Source organism: Chenopodium album, chromosome 19 (assembly GCF_948465745.1).
Source record: "Chenopodium album chromosome 19, dcCheAlbu1.1, whole genome shotgun sequence".
NCBI lineage: Eukaryota > Viridiplantae > Streptophyta > Magnoliopsida > Caryophyllales > Amaranthaceae > Chenopodium > Chenopodium album.
Window position 1 is genome coordinate 32,203,748 of NC_137852.1, and position 18,799 is coordinate 32,222,546.

Here is an 18,799-nt window from a genome sequence, read left to right on the forward strand (position 1 = left end):
AAAACGCACATCAAAATATTTTTGAATTTTTCATTTTTCACTTTTTTCTTCTCTTTTTTTAATAGTGCTTTGTCCTCGCCTCTTTTAACTTTGGACGGCTCTTTCGAATTTGCACTTATTTGTCCATGTCTTTTATAATATAGGACGGCTTTTACTCATACTCATTTGCCATTATTCACAAAGAAGACAAAACACAAACTTGCTTTCATAAGAACCAAACATTCCAACTTCTCCTCCACAAACTCAATCAAGAATGAACAAATTGCTTCACAAAAACCAAGAAAAGAAAGAAAATGAAACAAAAGGCTAAAGATCTAAAGATGTGGCTTGAAAAGAAGGTATAAGGCTAAAATGGTTGCAAGAAGGCAAATGTAAACCCAAAAATAAAGAAAATGAATAAAAACTATCCTAAAAATGAAAAATACCACCCCGAAAAATGTGCCTTTGTCCTTCCTAGATAGTTCGGTCTCGAGTTTGAGAATCATACATCAAGCTTTATTAGATTAGGTTTGCATAGTCAAGGATCCACGCCGCTCATACAAGGAATGTTGAAGGCTAGAAAAACAAGTAACCTGACAAGGATGTGGTAAAAACTCACTAATGGTGTCAAATCAACCATGAGAAGCAACTACCAACGTACCACAAACAAGTAGAATCCGGCTTCATGATCCTCCTAGTTCAAACCAACTACCCTAGCATACACTATCCTAGAGTCAACCGAACATAATCTCAAACCGTGCATACCTTTACAACCTAGGAAGAAAGTCATGCAAAAGACAAGTCCAATGTGCAATGTTCATCTCAAAAGAAAAGAAATGAAAAACAATGCCTCAAAATCACATCAAAAATAAAAAGAAAAATAAAAGAAAATAAAAGAAAAAGGTAAAATAAAAGAAGGTAAAAGAAAAGAAAATGGAGACATAGGAAAGGAAAACATAGGAGAAAAGCATGCAAAGGTCTAGAAAGCATGTTAAACACATAAAAATCCCAATCGACAAACAAGTGATCGATAGACAACAAAGTCACCGATCCCAAACACATTACGTGTTAACAAGCATCCATCCTCGAACCATTCAACTTCTCCTAAACTAATCCTATTCTATGCAACCAGGGAAAATAAAGAGAAAAATAAGAAAGATCTCACCGGCTCCAAGCTTAGTAAAAATAAACGAAGTAAGTAGAAGCCACCTCGTTGCATTCCATAAACAAAAGCTTCTACCAAAGACCAAGTGAGAAAAAGAGAATAAAAGAATCTATATACAAAGAAAATTGTTAGTAACTTCCAAATGAAACCAGCCGAAAATTCGGCAGCATAACGACAGGAAATGAAAAATATATATCAGAGACAGGGAAACATCATCAGCAACAAGAATCATCGGAGCAATAGCAGAGCAGATAGATAAAGAACAGAGCGAGTCATCATCAAAGAAACAGCAGATAAAACATCACAGAGACACCAGAGCAGACAGAGGACATAGAGGCTAAGAAAGAAGAATGCAAAGTAAACCACTAGCAAGGAGGAGAACCGTGCAAACTATAACCAACCTAAACCAACTCCCCCAAGCTAGAAATGAGCCACCCCTCCCCCAAGCTAAACCCAACCATAGGGCAAACACAAAACACAATCATAAAGCATGCATACGGAGAGGGGTAGCCAAAATGGCTCACTCGGCACTAAAGTAAGGGGTAGAACTAGTACTCCCCCCACCTGACGAAACAACTTCCTTCCCCTTAGCCCTACCCAACCTCCTAAGGGCAACAGCAGCAAAATAGTCAGACCAGTCATCCAAGACAGGGGGCCCTGAACGACCCCATCTCCCCTCTGTCTCAGGGGAAGGGAAAGGAGCAGGGTTTGCTGGATCATAAGTACAGTCACATCCTCCCGGCCTCCTGTAATCGTAATCCACCTTAGAGGTCCCACGAATGGCACTATGCGCCATATGCGGGCCCTCCCAGTAGGGATAGCAAAGACGGGGCCCCACCGCCTTGTCAAAAGGCTCCCACTGTGGGACAGGGCCCTCTTGGACCGGGAGATAAGGATAATTCACATAAGGCTCAATATCCCCCCTTGAAACATGAAAATCATACACCCTCCTAGCATGATAATCATAACCATCCACAAAACAAGTATTCCCCATAGAAGAAGAAGAAGACAATGCAATAGAAAGGGCATCAATCTTGGCATGCAAGCTAGATAAATCATGCAAAGGAGGGGACGAAGGAGGAAGAGGAGTAGGAGAAGAAGTTCGAGGGATACCTCCCTTAGATGAAGAGGCCTTAGACTTTGGAAGAACATTACCCGAAGAAGGCACGGATCCCCGACGAAAAGAAACCGGAATGTCTCTCTTGGGCGGTTTCCAAGGATAGGGCGAACTCTTGTCTCTCACCATCGACCCTTCATAGGGAATGAGGCACCAATCGGTTGTTCGAGACACCTTCCAAATAAACAAATCGTCCATAATAGTGCGCTCGATGAACTTTTGATTGATTAAGGCAAATGTACCTGTAGGCGTCATTCGAAGCGCGCCTACGTAAAAGCATGTTGTGAATATGCTTGGCACTCATAGGAAGTGGGAATTGACATAACGATTAGGGACACGATTAGGGACAAGGAAAGTAGGGAGCCGCCAACAAGTTTTTAAGGAACTTGTAAACCGTTCACGGATCATTATAAGGCAACCACGATTAAGGGACAACGATAGGCAACAACGATTGACCCGTGAAGGTTACACCCCATTCATAATCCATGAGATTACTAACTCCATATGGTTCGGAACCACGAAAGGAGGATCGGGGATGATGGTACGAAGTGAGTCATGGAGTCACATTCGCCCGTATTGGCCTCTACTCGATTCTTATATTAAAAAGTATTCCTGTGATCTCAAAGGCATGCAAACAAAGATTCAATTTGCTCCAAACTATTATTATGCTAAATTGGTTGAATATTAATGCAACATATAATTCTAGAATATTGGTGATCACTTCGATTTAATAGTAAGATTAAAGGAACCTAAACCGGTCGTCCAAGTTATCTTATTAGTCATGATTTTCAAATACATATTCCCTTTAAACATGCAATATGGTGATCATAATAACAATAGAAACCAACATTAATATTGGAAGCAAATTAACAATAATAGCGTTAGTCAAATCAAATAAAAATAATCCTAATCATGATACTAGCAATAAGTAATAATAATAAGGGTAATTAAGTGATTAATTACTCACTTTCCGCGTTTCCTTGAAATTGCTACATCATGAATAAATTGTTAGTAACTTCAATAAATAATAAATCAAATTGAAATAATTAAATTAAATAAAAGTAGAGTTGATTTGGTCCAAACCCTCAGTTAATTCTACCTTTCACGCCTTGGTTTAAGTATAGAACTTCGGGTATTGTATGGACTCCTTAGAGTGCTTAAGGGATATAAAATTACAGAAAAGGGTGGCTAGAAATTAGGCTAGAGCAAGAGAATGATTTTTGGTGTAGAGAGAGAGAATGATTTTTGGTGATCAAGCTTGTTGATGATTGAAAAAGGGGAGATATGACCTCTATTTATAGGGAAAAAAGAGGGGGTCGAATCAAGAAAAAGATAAGAATTCGAATCGGATAAAACTCTCACGATAGACAGCAGTTTTTGCGGTTTTTGTTTTTATCATATCTTTTGATCCAGAAATCGGAATAAGATGAATAAGATATCGTTGGAAAGCTCTTGAAGTCTACTGTCTAACCCAAGTAGAATCAGATTAAAATATTTTGTAGAATAAAAGATATAGCCGAAATAGTGGGACGGTGTCAGTTTTGGATATAGTTTCGTATTTCTTTTATATCTTTTTCGTTATAGCTCGGAATTAATATTATAATATATCATTGGAAAGATAATTTTAAGAGCTATCCAACCATCTAAGAATCAGATAAAAACAGTGAGGAACGAAAATAATATCTGTCAATCTTTGAACGTCTTTCAATTCGAATCGAATTACTAGAGGAGTTTTATTCTATTTCAAACTCTTTAATCTTATCTTTTCAAAAAGGATAATTAAGATATTTTAGAAACTTATAGAAGCTTCCAATTAATCCTAATTAGATTAGGAGTGGGATTAAATCCTTTGGACCCTCCACATGATCATTGGGTCGTAGGTAAGGTGGGCTTAGGCTCGATTTAAACTCAGTTTAGTATTTTGGCCATAACTTATTCGTTATAACTCGGATTTGGGCTTATAATACATCGTTGGAAAGATCTTTTAAAGCCCTATCCAAATATTTAATCATTGGACCCAGATTATGGACCAAAATAAACTGATCTAAACATTTTTATAAAAAGGGCACGAAATGAATGATTTTTAATGGACACGAAATGAATTATTATGGGTTTAAAGGCATGATAAGAGGAAAATAAGTTATGGTTTGGTGAAATGGGTTAGAAATTGGGTTGGTTTATGAAATGTATTGGGAATGAACATGGATTTAAGCACTCTAAAGATTAAATACTCAACCCGACCAATAATGGCGGTGAAAGGTTGTTCATCATCGGGTTTGGTTTTGGGGAGAAATTTTTAGGTGTCTACAGTACCCAACAAACAAGACGGAGACTTCTCTCTAGGATCCTTAATCTCCACAAGATCTCCAATCATGGAAGCATATTTCTTGTTAAGTGATAGCACGATGAGGGTGATCATACCCCCAATTTGAATGCTTCCCGAGAGAAAGAAACCGTCACGAATATCGATGAAGCGGTCAAGCAAATGCCTAGCAAAATCAATTACATCAAAGTCCTCCAACATATCATCCCTATATCGATGAGCCAACCATAGCCAACTTAATTGCTCTTGAGAAATAGCTCCAAGAGATTCCTTGGAGAAAAATGCATAGGTTAGCATGCGGCTAAAATAGCGCATCGCTCCACGGACTATTGAGGCCGATTTGGAAGTTTGGGCACAATAAGTATCCTCAATAGAAATATCATCCCACCAATCGTTCTCATCATACCTATGGTCTCGATGGAGAGCTTCATAAGCCGGATAGATCAAAGGCTTGCCATCAATAGGCTCCGGAAAGTTGAACATCTTGTTTAGGAATGAAAGAGGGATGGAATAGTCCTCATTGAATACTTGGAAGGTAAGTGTTGGGCATTCATTGTCGTCACCATCCTCTTGCACTTCGAGTGAAGAAAGGAACTCATAAGTGAGCCTTGCATAGGTGGGAGCATTAAGGTCAATGAAATGCTCAAGTCCCAAATTCTGAGCTAACATCCTCACATCATCATCTATCCCAAGAAGAGTAGTAGTGTCTCTATCATAGAATCTTGTGGAATACAATTTCCTTGAAGAAAGACTTTCAAATCTAGCCCAATGCTCTTGGACCGTGAACTTGATGCCATAGGTTTCATTGATGGAAGAAGGTGGATCAATTGTGTTCCTTGATTTTGTGACCTTTGCACGCTTACCTTGTCTTGAACCACCCATCTATAAGATAATGCACAATGAAAATGATTTCAATAGTAGGAATGGTGTGCTAAACTTAATCATGAACATGGGGAAAAATAAAAGGACAATATGACATGAGTTTAAGCAAAATTTCAATAGTGGTGAAAAATGCATAATCAAGGCATCACAATTGACACAAGTATTACCCCAAATCACAATTAACAAAAGCAACTATACTCCACACTACCAACAACCATTTTCTCCATTATCACCATCAACATCAACAAAACACCCTAGAACTTAAACATATGTAAATCCAACAAGGTTCGTGCCAAAATTTGTAAATGCTCAAGTAAAATCAACATCATAAATAAATTTCACAAAACCATCATCAACAATTTCACATTCATCATCATAAAAACAAGAGGTAGTAATGGTGGAGAGTATGAGGGTAGTACTAGTCATGCTCAAATATGAAAATTGAAACTTTAGCACATAAAACATGCAATTATACTTTCAATTGATTGAAAATCACAACAATTAAGCAAGAAAAACACTACTACACATAAACATCCCCAACAATCATACCAACAAGTTTCAATTAACAAGTACCCAAAATTTTCAAACTAAGAGTGAGAAAATTACCTTTAAGGATGTAGAATGAAGACTTGGGGAGCAAAGTAATGAGAATTATGGAAAATTTGATGAGGAAAAATGAAAAATATTATGAGGAGAATGGAGAGAAACTATGAGCAACCACAATATACTTAAGGAGGAAGGAGAATGAAATAGAAGAGAGAGAGAATGAAGAATCGGGGTTAAGAGAGGAGGGAAAAACACTCCCCACGTATACCCAGCAATGTGCGGCCGCACAAGAAGGATGTGCGCCCGCACAGTGCTGTTGTGCGGGCGCACAAAATCTGGGTTTTATTCCCGATTTTCTTCCTCCCTCATCATGTGCGCACACCCCATGATGGTTATGAGGAACCATATAGGCAGTAGCTACACTTTATATTGGAGAAAGAAAAACATGAAAATCATGAAAATAAACACAAGTATTATCCATTCTCCATACTTACCCACCTTTCCAACTTAAGAATTGGGACAAGTTTACCTCAAAATTGGCATCAAAATTGTTGGAATTAAACTCAAACCATCCTACAACATCAAACACAACAAAATTAGATCACAAAATCATCATCAAAACCCAAAGAAAAACCAAAAGAAAAAGGAAGAAAAAGTTAGAAAACACAGGTTGCCTCCCGTGAAGCGCTTAATTTAGAGTCTTAAGCTAGACATCCTCCACCTCTTTTAAGGCGGATCATAGAGAGTCATGTCATGAATGACCCCCACGAACACTCCATCATAATACCTCTTTAGTCTATGTCCGTTAACCTTAAAAGTTCTTGAAAAATCCAAAGGAGAAATTTCGATAGAACCATTTGAAAACACCTCTTGAACAACAAAAGGGCCGGTCCAACGAGACATCAATTTTCCGGGAAAAAGTCTCATTTTGGAATTGAAAAGAAGCACCTTATCCCCCGGAACAAACTCTTTCTTCTCAATGAGCTTATCATGCACCTCCTTAGTTCTAGCTTTATACAAGCTAGCACAATCATAAGCATCCAATCGAAGCTCTTCTAACTCATGAAGATCTAACCAACGTTGCTCGCCCGCACTAGCCAAATCAAAATTGATCTTTTTAATAGCCCAATGAGTGCGGTGCTCAAGCTCAACCGGAAGGTGACAAGATTTCCCATAAACCAAGCGATAAGGAGTGGTACCAATAGGAGTTTTGAAAGCCGTTCTATATGCCCATAGAGCATCATCAAGCTTGTTTGCCCAATCTTTCCTACTCCTAGCAACCGTCTTCTCAAGAATTAACTTAATTTGACGATTAGATACCTCAACTTGCCCATTAGTTTGAGGATGATAAGGAAGACCAAATCGTTGGTTCACTCCATGCTTCTTCAACATCTTCCGGAAAGCATAGTGCACAAAATGTGAGCCATTGTCACTTATAACCGCTTTGGGGATGCCAAACCTAGGGAATATTATCTTTTTGAACAATTTCATCACCACTTTATGGTCATTAGTGGGAGAAGCAATGGCTTCCACCCACTTTGACACATAATCAACGGCAACAAGGATATATTGATTCCCATAAGAAGATGGAAAAGGACCCATAAAATCTATACCCCAAACATCAAATATCTCCAATTCAAGTATTGGTTGTTGGGGCATCTCATTCCTCCTTGAAATATTCCCGGTCCTTTGGCATTGATCACAACTTTTGACATACTCCCAAGCATTCTTAAAGAGGTTAGGCCACCATAATCCACATTGAAGCACCTTAGAGGCCGTTCTTGAAACACCCATATGACCACCACTAGGATCCGAGTGGCACATCTTCAAAAAATTTGGTATCTCCTCATTTGGTACACATCGGCGCAACAATCCATCCACACCTCTTTTGTACAAGATTGGCTCATCCCATACATAGTGCCTTGCTTCTCTCTTAAGCTTTCTCTTTTGATTGTTGGAAAAAGAAAGAGGAAACTCCCCACAAGCAAGAAAATTCACCAAATCGGCAAACCAAGGGAGCTCCTTCATATTGATAACATACAAAGAATCATCCAACATCCGGTCCTCTATAGGAGACCCATCGTCTTGAACTTGAAAATCTTCAAGTCTAGACAAATGATCCGCAACAACATTTTCAGCACCTTTTTTATCTCGGATCTCAAGATCAAAAGATTGAAGCTCAAGGACCCAACGAATTAACCTCGGTTTGGATTCTTTTTTCCCAAAGAGATACTTCAAAGCCGCATGATCGGTGAAAACTATAGTCTTAGACCCCCAACAAGTAACAACGAAATTTCTCAAAAGAATGAACAATAGCCAAGAATTCCTTTTCCGTTGTTGTGTAATTTCTTTGAGCACCATTGAGAGTCTTTGACATATAATAGATGACATGGAGCTTCTTGTCAATTCTTTGACCCAACACACCTCCTATAGCCGTATCACTTGCATCACACATGAGCTCAAATGGCAAATCCCATCTAGGGGCTTGGACAATAGGAGTAGAAGTCAAAGCTTTCTTCAATTTATTAAAAGCTTCCAAGCAAGCATCATTAAAGACAAAATCAACATCTTTTTGGAGAAGATCATTTAAGGGTTTAGCAATAAGAGAAAAGTCTTTGATAAACCTTCTATAAAATCCGGCATGACCCAAGAATGATCTTACCCCTTTCACATTGACCGGAGGAGGCAACTTCTCTATCACCTCAATCTTAGCCTTGTCAACCTCGATGCCTTTATTGGAAATTTTATGGCCTAGAACAATCCCTTCTTCCACCATGAAGTGGCATTTTTCCCAATTAAGCACCAAGTTGACCTTTTTACATCTCTCTAAGCATCTTTCAAGATTTTTGAGGCAATCCTCAAATGAAACACCTCCCACGGAAAAATCATCCATGAAGACTTCCATTTCCTCTTCAAGCATGTCCCCAAAAATGCTCATCATGCACCTTTGAAAGGTCGCCGGAGCATTACACAACCCAAAGGGCATTCTTCTATAAGCAAAGGTACCATAGGGGCATGTGAAGGTTGTCTTTTCTTGATCCTCGGGGTGAATAGGAATTTGAAAGAATCCCGAATATCCATCAAGAAAGCAATAGAATTTGTGCCTAGTCAACCTTTCAAGCATTTGGTCAATAAAAGGGAGAGGGAAATGATCCTTTTTGGTTGATGTGTTTAGACGTCTATAGTCTATACACATCCTCCAACCGGTGACCGTTCGAGTTGGAATGAGCTCACCTTTCTCATTCTCAACTACGGTCATACCCCCCTTTTTAGGAACGACATGCACGGGGGAGACCCACCTTGAGCTTGAAATGGGGAATATAATTCTCGCATCCAAAAGCTTGGTGATCTCTTTCTTGACTACTTCTCCCATTTGGGGATGTAGTTTCCTTTGTCGTTCAATAGAAGGAAGGGTGCCTTCCTCAAGTGTTATGTGGTGTGTACACAAGGCGGGGCTTATGCCTTTAAGATCATCAATTGTGTATCCCAAAGCACCTTGGTGCTTTCTCAAAACACCACATAACGCTTGAGCTTGGCTCTCACTCAAGGATGCACTAACAATAACGGGATATGTAGAATTAGGGCCTAAGAATTCATACCTAAGGTGTGATGGTAGAGGTTTTAGCTCTACCATGGGAACACCTTTACCTTCTTTGGTTGAGGCCACTTGCAAAGCATCTTGACTTGATATCCCCATGCAAGTTTCTTCTCCACTCCCTATATCGCCTTCATTAAGCAAATTTTCATACAATTGCTCTTTCTTGGTTGAGATACCTATCTTTTCCTTGTTCAATAAAACACACTCAAGAGGATCGTTAGATGTGAGCAAGTGCTCATGCATGGAATTCACAATATTATCAAGCACTTCAACTCTCATGCAATTTTCTAAAGAAGAGGAAGGATATTTCATTCCTTCATTCAAATCAAATTCAATTACTTCCTCCCCTATCTTAAGAGATGTCTTAGCACTTTTCACATCTATCATAGCCCCCGATGTAGCAAGGAAAGGTCTACCTAAGATGATAGGTATTGTAGCATCTTCATCCATGTCCAACACTACAAAATCAACCGGAATAACAAATTTTCCAACCCTTAAAGGCACATCTTCTACCTTTCCCTTAGGAATCTTGATTGATCTATCGGCTAATTGCAAGGTAATCTTTGAAGGTAGAAGTTCTCCTAGACCTAACCTTTGATAAACAGAATATGGCATAAGGCTAACACTAGCTCCTAAATCACATAAGGCATTATCAATTTGGGTCTTGTTGATAGCACAAGGGATGGAAAAATTTCCGGGATCCTTCAACTTAGGAGGCATCTTATTCATGATGATTGCACTACAATGCTCGGTAAGGCTAATGGTCTCCGCCACATCACAAGTCCTTTTTCCACTCAAAATTTCCTTAAGGAACTTAGCATAATTTGGCATTGGTTCAACAACATCGGTGAAAGGAAGAGTTAAATGAAGTTGCTTAAGCATCTCTACAAACTTCCCAAATTGCTCATCCAACTTATATCTATTATATCTTTGAGGATAGGGAAGCCTTTGTTTGCAAACCTCTCTCTCTTTCTCTATCACCTTCTCTACTTGTTCCTCACCAACATTTTCGCTCAAAGGGCATTCATCACCTTCAATTTCAATGGAATTCTTACTAGTTCTCTCATTGGCAACACTCTTCTTAGGCACACCTCCCTCAAGGACCTTACCTATAACACCCCCAAATCTCCCTCTACAAACATACTAATATAATACGTATAATTATACCGTAGAGATAGACTTGGGCGTGTTACCGCCGCGTGATTACGCAAGGCTACTCATCTTACTAAAAATAACAATACTTTGCAGCGGAAACTTCAATACTCTTCTTTATTAATAATAACCATAAATAGTAACCAAAGTTATGAGTACTTAAAATAGATACAAGACCAAATTCCTAATTTAGTGAAAACCAATCCCGGGACTCCAATGCATCATTTATTGACTCCAACCTGAAAATAAGCAACACTGCTTACCATTACGGTAAACAGGGCGAACCAAAACAAATAAGAAGTACGAGTTAGCAAAATATGCTAAGTACGATAAGTGCAAGATAATGTAAACTCAATTTATTCGCAAACATGCTTTAAAACCAATTTCCAATAAATAATCCAATAATTCCAAAACTCAAGATTCAAAACCAATTTCAATGATTCAACATTCAAAATAATTGATAAACCAATTCCTTTAAAAATCCAATTCATTTTTGAACCAATTTCTTTAAATCCAATTCCTCACCCAAGTGTGCACACCCCCCAAGCTAGTCTCCTTATATTACAAGGCTATTCTTGAGGAAAGACTAGGTCATACAAAGTCCATAGTCTTATCAATAAACCAAATCCGCATAGTGGGATTACCAACATGCTTATAAAGCATTAATAATAATATTTCAATGGTTCAATAAATCCAATATAATTCAAACTCCTTTTTAATAATTCCACATACTTTCAAAATCAAAACCTCTTAAATAAATACTTGAGAATAAAATCTCATATTAATAAATTTCAAAATCAATAACTCTTCCTTGAAAAACCTTCTATTTAATTCAATAAACTTTTCAAATCAATTCCCTTAAACATGATAAGTAATTCGATCAAACCATTCAAAACATGATTTAAAAATCAATCATTCAAAATACTTTTATCAATACCTCCAAACATAATTTATTTCAAAATCACAATTCAAATCAATTTAATTCAATCACCAATCAAATCATATAAAACATGTTATTCAATCCAATCACTTTCAAAGGTATCTAGCCACCTAACGTACCTTGATCCTTGCTTAGCAAACACACCAAAAGAACCTCAAGAATCTTGATCGAACACACCCTACAAATAAATATAACCTTAATCAATATAAGGTTAACAAATAATTAAAAGCCCCCCCACTATATGTACATGAACCTTTTAATTAGTTTCTCATAAACATCATCAAAATATGATTTTATATAATTAAAAATACTCATAATAATTTTATATTAATCTCCCATAATAATAATAACAATAATTGAATAAAAGAAGAGAAGAAGAAAAGATAAGAAACCAAGGAAAAGAGAAGAATTGGAATTTCGTAGGAAATAATAGGCACAACTTGCAGAGGCTATAACTCCTTTGATATAACTCCGAATCGGGTGATTCTTGAGCCTAACCTCAAGGATTTTTCGAGAGGAACAATCTTCTGTGAAACGTCGCTACCCCAAAAACTGACCAGAAGTGCCCGAAAATTGGCTTCAAAGATGGACGGGATGATTTGTGTAAAATTGAGGAGAAGAAAAGAAGAGAATTTGTGTGAAGAATGTGAGAGGTATGAAGGGGTATTTATAGGCTAGTATGAGCATGAATTATGGTAGGAAAATGTAGAAAGAATTATGGTAATTAGGGTTTAAGAGATAACTTGGAGAAGTGAATAAAGAATTAAGGAAAGTTTGGATATTAAGGTGATTGTGTATACTTGAATATGGAAGATATGTATGTCATGAAAAATAATAAGGAAATTAGAATTACTTGGGGAATAATCAAGAGGAACAAAAGGCAAGAGAATATGATGATTGGATACTAAAAAGATAGAGAATTAGAATTAAGGAAAATAGGAGATTCCCTTACTAGTATTTTGGAAGATTTTGCTCGGTTTAAGGAATAAAAATAATTGTGTAAATAATATAGAATAATTAAATAAATAAATAATTAATTAAAATACCAATTATTCACCAATAATTAACTAAGAAAATCATATTTTCTATACATAGAAAATCCAAATTTCCTAGCTAAATAAATGGGAATTTTCGGCCATAATAATTAATTTATAAAATATTATTTTTCTTAAATTAAAATATCCGAAATATGTAAATAATCCGGTTTTTAAAATAAGATAAATGGATAATAAATCTTATCCAAAATAATGATTAGTTTTCAAAATGCTTTTGGCGCCAAAATTCAAATATTATTTTGGCTCCAAATAATAAATTTACTAAAATACCCTTTTTATAAAATAATCCTTAATTAATTAGGAAAATACGTATGAAAATACGGGGTATTACATTACCACTTCTAGTAACAATGGCATCCATAGGGTTCCTAGAATCTAAGCTAGGCGGAGTCAAAGAAGAAGAAGAGTTTGCATATTCCTTGAATATACTAGTCAATTGAGAAAGTTTTTCACTCAAATCTTTGTTATAAGCCAACATGTAATTAAATTTCTATTCATTCAAAACCATACACATTTCCATGGTCTTGGCTTGCTTCTCAATGACACTTTCCAAAAATTCCCTAGAAGAAAATGATTGGTCATGGGAATTATCATTTAAACTTTGAGCATTTGGAACTAAATCAATTGAGGAACCATCTTGAAAACTTGCTTGAAAATATCCCCTAGATTGATTATTCCAATTACCCCTAGTTTCATTTTGGCTCATTTGTTGACCATAGTTATCATAACCTTGGTTATGATCCCCATGTCTATAGCCATGACCATGACCATTACAACCATGATGGTTATAGTTACCATGAATCTCTTGGCATTCATGATTTCTATAACCTCCATTTTGGTTATAATCATGATGATTCATATGATAATTTCTATTTCCAATATTCCTTTGAACATCATTTCTAGGTTCACAAGCATGATTATTGACATAATTCATGTGTTCCATTTCACTTCCATCACATTCACTACAAGAAACATTTGGGCACATAGAAGCATTATGATCATTCATTCCACATAATTGACACGGCCAACATTCCACAATCATGCAACAAGTAGAAAGATTGGAGTTAGAGTGAGAAGATGTACCTCTCCCCTTAATTTGGGAGGGAAGAATTGGAGCTTGGGAAGGAGGCTTCTCAAGCTTTTCCTTGAGGGACTTAACTTCTTTCCCTAAATCCTCAATCAAAGTGGTCAAATCATTGATGACACTAAGTTGTTCGATCGAGTAACCCTTGCTTGTTGGTTCCCTTTCCACTTCTTGCCAATTCATATAATGACGAGCTACTTCATCAATAGCATCAACCACTTCTTCTTCCGTCTTGTTCATGATTGGGCCTCCGGCTCCGGCATCCAAACTTGCTCTCCCATGAGAACTCAACCCACCATAAAAGATATGTATGATTTGGTAGGTAGGAATCCCATGGTGTGGACACTCCCTTTGATAATCCTTAAATCTTTCCCATGCTTCATAAAGGCTTTCATTAGGCTTTTGCTTGAACCTTTGAATCAAAGCTCTTGCTTCCGCCGTTTTCTTTTGAGGATAGAAACGGAACAAGAAAGCTTTGGTGACATCATCCCAAGTTTTCAAAGAATTGGGCTTCATCTCTTTATCTAGCCATTCCAAAGATCTTCCTATGAGGGAGAAAGGGAACAAATAAGGCGGATGAATTCTTGAGGAACTCCATTAATCTTGATTGTGTTACAATATTTTTCAAACTCCTTAAGATGGTTCAATGGGCTCTCGTTCTTTGCCCCACCATATTGTCTCCTCTCAATAAGAGTGATCATTGCCGGCTTTATTTCAAAGTCATTCTCCGGTGACATAGGTGGAGCTATTGCGCTCTCATGCCTATAAGCCCCGGGCACTCCAAGCTCCTTCAAGGTAACCCTTGAACTACCTCCCATGACTTGGGATCTACACACACAAAACTCAAAGACAATATTAGTAGCACGGCTACAAATGTAGCCTAAGTGTAAAATCTTTTTGTATTTTGCAAATAGAGTGGAATAGACTCAAAAACAACATGCATACAAAACACCACTCCCCGGCAACGGCGCCATTTTGATGGAAAGGAGAATGGTAGGTCGTTGGGCTACCACCCCACCCTATCAAACAATATTTATAGCTTAACTAACCCCTAATAGTGTAGCGGCAAGTCAAGGTCGAACCCTAGGGAATGGAGAATAAATGCACGATGCCAAAATTGAGCTATTCCGAAATCTAGTAGGGGTATATGGTAGACACTAAGAATAAGCTAGGCAATGAAAAATGCTAGTACTAAATGAATGCTAAGACACTAGGGGAATGGATCCACATGCATCAACGATGAAGTTCAATCAACTCGGGGAATTAACCGATTAAGTCAAACAATGCGAGGGAAAACCGAAATTGCAACCAAGAGAGTACATCAAGCTATTCTCCTAGAGGTCTAATTAGCGTCAACTACATCAAACACTAGCTAGGAAACATCACAAGATATCTCAATCGAGTAAATGTAAGCCACAAATCAATGGTCCGTATCAATGTGAACTCACAATGCAATCTAGTGTGAATAACAAGGGTGATCAAGCCTAATCAAGCACACACATGCACAAAATCAATCAACCAATTTAATCACATTATCAACTCAATCAATTTTCCCCAAATTAATCTCAATTCATCATCAATACATGCTTCACCACCACCCTAGCAAATAAACTACTCACAATCCATAAAGAACATCAAAATCAAAACTAAACTAATCATCATTCCCAAATTCATCAATTGAAATCAAATTGAAACCAACAAATTCAATCAAATCAATTAAACTATCAATTAACCAAATCAAACAACAATACTAATGAAATCAAACTTTGAATTGCATTAAAGAGTAAAGAATCCTTTCAAACTTGATAGAAAACAAATCAAATGAAGCAATCTTCAATCATCAATCATCAAACCCACACTTTCTCTCTCTAAAAATGCTAAGAACTAATGTTTTCTCTCTCTAAAAATCTAATCTAATCTAGTTCTCCTCCTCTCTCTAAAAATGGAAATAAATAACTATAATCCCCAAGAGGAAGTTGGGAAAGACGTCCAAAAATAGACCCACGTTGGTGCGGGCGCTCGGAGGAGAGAGAATGGTGCGCACGGGGGCACACCCAGGTATGTGCGCCCGCACACACCTGATGTGCGGCCGCACACGACAGATGTGCGGCCGCACATTCCTCTTGTGCGCCCGCACACAGCTGCAGCTTCCTCCTTTCTTCTTTGCCCTTGCTCACGAGGTGCACGCATCCTAGATGATGATGATGGAGGACAAGGTAGGCAGCAACTTCCTTGAATTTCTTGAAGAAAATGAGCCATGAGGAAGGCATAATCAAGACCTTGAAGCATGCTCCTTGAACCCCACATTGACTTGAAACTTCTTGCACAAGCTTTAGGCATGAAAATCAATGGAAAACTATGGAAAGGAAGCCCGGGAATCCTTGGACAATCAATCACAACCTACAACCAAAGGATAAAAAGCAAGTAAAAAGGGAAAAGAAAGCAAGTAAACAAGAAAAAAAACACGAAATAGAGAAATAAACTACAAAAGGCATAAAAAGAGGAAAACAAGAATAAAACTAAGGAAAACTAAAGAAAAGAGAGATAAAATGAAATAAAAATCATCCAAAAAGAAACCAAATGAGTGCCAAAAATGTCACTCATCATTTTTGTAGTCCATAAACACTTCAAATTTGATCTAGCATGAAGAACGGGTTTTTGTAACATCATCGCACTTCCTTTCGGGACAAGAGGCCAAAAGTAGGTACAGTTAGCCCCCACTTTGATCGAGTCTAGAATAGACGATGATCAAAGTAGTCAAGGAAATAAATCCGAGACTCATTCTACGAAGTTCTCTAAGGATAGAGAATCTTTTATTAATGTTAAGGATGTCGAAACGATCCATGATTCGCAAAGTGTTTGAAACAAGTAGTTGTTAAGGCTAGAAAAGTTATTTCTAGTCTTAACGCGCTAAAGAATCTAGATCGATCCTTTTCAAGTGTAGAACGCTTTTACAAGTAAAGGTGTTCTGGGTGATGTCATGTCATGAGAAGAAATCGGTTTAAAAAGGAATACAGGGGGTGATGTCCTCTCAAGCATGTCATCATTGGTCTAAAGTCCCTCTATATGTCATTGAAACTTTAGCCTGATTTTAACAAGTTATAAAGATGATAAAAGGGGTGTTTCGGCTTTCGCAGCCTAACATATGAATAAAGTTCTTGACAATTCGCTCGTCAAAACGGAGTACTCGGTGTCCACAAGATAGAGATACATGTTTCAGGATTAGAGGCATATATCCAAATCCAGTGAGAGAGAAGAAAATCGGCAACTCTCTTAACAGTTTTGTCCACAAGATGTGAAAAAGTGTCTTAGGACTGGGGGCACATGCCTAGATAGATGAGACATTGTTTTGTCGCTCTTTATACAACAGGTGGATTACACCCTAACTGTCCGACAAGTTAGTAAGCTCACTTACTACTGTATTTTCTTTCTTTATACAAGGGGTGGACGACACCCTAACTGTTTGGTAAGCTAGTAAGCTCACCAACTACCGTATTAGCTTCCAATCAAGAAGTGTCTATTCTCGAATGGTTCGGCGCGCCTGTCGACTCGTTAGCTAATGCCTAAAGTAAAGTAAAGAAATTTTACATTTTAGGTACGAGAGGTAGATCACGTAGAGCTGGGAAAAGGTGAAATTTTAAGCAACACCTACGCCATACATTTTTACGCCGCATGAACATCGTCCTTTTTGCTGTGGACGCCAAAAAGAAAGAAAAGAATGTAACATTTCTGAAGTCAGTACAGTAAAATGACAAACCTGTTTATGGGAGCTTTTTACGTAAAGCACCACTACGAACGTCTTAAGACACGCTTACGAAAAACGTCCAAAACGTATGCTTAGGGAAAGAACAAAGCACGGTGTGCATGCAGGACGATGCAAAAACTATCAAATAAGAGAAAAAAACTACCGGATGCAAAGAAATTTTAAAAGATTTTGATAATTCGCGCGTTAGTACGTCTAACAACGTACAAAACCGTTGGGAAATATAGATCAAAATATGAGTACCGGTCTTTTAAGTGACCGGTGTCCGCAAGCAACTTAGTTGGTCGCGCTGGCTAGGCTCACAGCGTGCGTAAGAAACTGGTTTGCGCTGGGATGCCATGCGCAACTTGATGAGTTGCACGCAACATTTGAATTAGTTAAAAGATTTGGAGAAGCGCAATCGGCAGCCAACTCTCTTATTCTCCTCTTTCTCCAATTATGATATCTTTCCATTTTGGTTGTCGTTTGAAAGCTAAGGAAAGTAAATATTGCTCCTTTTATTCTACCAGACTTTGATCTTGCTCAATAAAATGGAGAAATCGAATGAAGAATCCTAACTCGATAGTTACTAACTTGAAAATGGCTCGAGTATGTAACGTATTTAATGGCCAAGTTCAGTTGCAAACTTAGTTTTCAAAGGAATAACATGATTATTAAATCATTGTGATACATTTGAAAATTGTAAGGCTCGAGATCTACGTAAAACATTTGTAATTTAGGCAATTCTCGAAAGTGGCATGAATATCTCATTTTGTTTTTTGTTGATATTGGAACCCCGTGTGTCGGGTTATGCGCATTCTTGTTATTTCACAAGTCATGAAGCCCCCAATTTGGGGTAGTTCTAGTGACTTGCTATTGTTTAAGCAAATCATATAATCATGATATTGAGATGGACCTATGTATATATCATATTTTTATTTTTGAGATATTTAGGACAATGACATGGCTTTTGTATTTTAGTTAAAGTCATGTTTAATAAAGCAAGTTAGTTTTTTGCTTGTTTACAAACCAAAAACAATTGTGTTTAAGGTTTAGTATATCTTACTTAATGTCTAATCGTTTGTAAAGATCATTGTGGTGATTTATTCTCAAAGTTGATTTAGAACATTAAATATTTTCTTTGTTCTTATTAATCTTTGATTTTGGTCTTGTAGGTGATTCGTTTACCATCCCTTGGCCAATGTTCGTAGGAGGA

General features: G+C 37.5%; 1 non-coding gene across 1 annotated transcript; it reads left to right on the forward strand.

Moving 5' to 3' along the window:
* Positions 1-14,169: 14,169 nt before the first annotated feature.
* On the forward strand, positions 14,170-14,275 carry LOC145596387 (small nucleolar RNA R71). Its single transcript, XR_014103227.1, has one exon. It is a non-coding gene; the product is annotated as a small nucleolar RNA R71 (small nucleolar RNA).
* Positions 14,276-18,799: the final 4,524 nt, after the last annotated feature.